Source organism: Arachis ipaensis, chromosome B01 (assembly GCF_000816755.2).
Source record: "Arachis ipaensis cultivar K30076 chromosome B01, Araip1.1, whole genome shotgun sequence".
NCBI classification, from domain to species: domain Eukaryota; kingdom Viridiplantae; phylum Streptophyta; class Magnoliopsida; order Fabales; family Fabaceae; genus Arachis; species Arachis ipaensis.
The window spans coordinates 137,247,545-137,249,742 of NC_029785.2; positions in this window are offsets into that span (position 1 = coordinate 137,247,545).

Genomic DNA, 2,198 nt, shown 5'->3' on the forward strand with positions numbered 1-2,198 from the left:
ACTCTCTAAATTTATTTTATTTAATGTTTATTAATTATTATTAGAATTAATAAATATTAAATAAAATAAATTTAAATTATTAAAACTGATTTTTTATTATTTCTCTAACATTATTGATACATATATAAAAGAAGAGTGTTAGGGAGTCAGTAATTTTTGTGATTTATAGTCATCAAATAGTTATCAATGATGATTTTAATAGTGTGAGATTGCTATGAAATTTTATTCAATGACACACTTTTTTTTGTTAGTTATATACTGACCAGAATTTGAAAAAATTGTTAGCATGTACTTTTCCTATATAAAAACTAGAAAATTCAAGTTTTCTGAAACAATATCTTCATTTGATTATCTTGGAAATTCACTTTCCAAAAAGAAAAAGCGGTGATATCATCAACTTTCTGATTTCTGTTTGGCGTACAATTATCAAAATGGACGTATTTTTTCATAGTGTTTTGGCATGTGGAAATTATTAGAAGAGTATCCGATCTTGTATATGCAATGCCAATACTAGACGGTGAATGGAATTTAGCCATAAAAAGCAAAATAATAATTGGTTGGTACAGCAAGTACCTCACCACCTTGGATTGGTTGGGCCTTTCTTTGCCTAACTCCCAAACACAAAACTGCAAAATTACTCTGTTAATTAATTAGAAATAATTATACTAATTTTTTTCACCATTATTTCGAACCACAATACGATCATTTCAATTTTTATTCTTTATTTTCACAACACAACGCAGTCTCTTTATGTGTTTTTCCGTCAAATTCGAATAAAAAAATATTGACATGTCACATTATATAACGTGATAGCTCAGTATTTTTCATTTGAACTTAATAAAAAAATATCAAAAACAAAAAAATACATTATATCACAAAAATAAAAGACAAAAATTAAAGTAGACTACTTTTTTCGTGAAAAATCATATTGTCATTTAACAAAATAGTCACGAATCGAGTTGGTATTTCACGCTATTAATTAATTATAGTGGATAACTTATTAATCCTACTTTTTTCATGAACTAATTACATGATCTAAAATGTGATTTTTAATATTTTACAAGTTTACCAATGGGTATCCATTATCGAGCACAAATGAGAGCTTTTGAAGTTTTTATTAATATTGTATTTTGAATTTTAATTTTTTAAATTTTAAATTTTTATTTGATTTTAATTAAATTTATTAGTTTCTCTATTTAATTGTATTGCAAAAATATCAAATTGTAATATGTTAGTAAGAAATAACATTTAAAAAAATAAAATAAGTCATCTAAAGTCTTCTTTGTGATCTACTTGGTGACTTGTGAACAATACAAAAAAGGAACTTAAAAATCTCAAGCTCTTTTTTTTTTGTTTTAAAAGATTCGTAGATCTAAATTTTATTTAAAAATTTATTATTAGTCAATAAATTACTATATATATAAAATAAAATTTAAATTTTTAATATTTATTTAAATAAACAAGTGAGTTTATCATTTAACCAACTCAAATTAGCCATGTGATTGGTATTTTAAAATGTAAAAAAGTACGCATGTTTTTAGCTGATGATGGAAAAAATAAAGAAATGAGTGTGGTTTATGGGCTACAAATCAAGAATTGGGGCAGAAAGAAGGGCGAATGCATGTAAGACAGATTCACACGTGGTTAAGTTGGAGAGCTCTCGTTTCCCCACTTAGCTAGCTTTTCAAAAAGCCAAACCATCCATCACGTGCCCACGTGTGATTCTTACACCTGCTTTTTATGTCCCCACCCTATTATTGTTGGCGTTGCTATACTATAAACTTATAATAATTTATAAACACTTGCAATGCACCCAAACATTGGAGATAAAGCTGGCAATATATATTTTATTTATTAATATCTAATTTAAACTAATTTATTTAAGATAGAGTTGAATAGGATAGGGTTTAGAACTTTAGGATGCGAGTAGAGTTAGAGTTGAGAGATTCTCAACCCGCGAATAGAATAAGGTAGAATTTTAAAAAAAATTTCAACCCACAGATACAATTAAGATAGAGTCCGAACCCTATCCTACTCTATTCATTACCAGTCCTAATTAGAGATTAATTTATCTTTAAAATTAACTTTTTTATTTCTGAATGAGAAAAACCAGAAGGGTATTCTATATTCTCATATTTCAAACTACAAAAATATTCGATATACACTAAGAGTTAATCAGTAAATCACTCTTCATATAT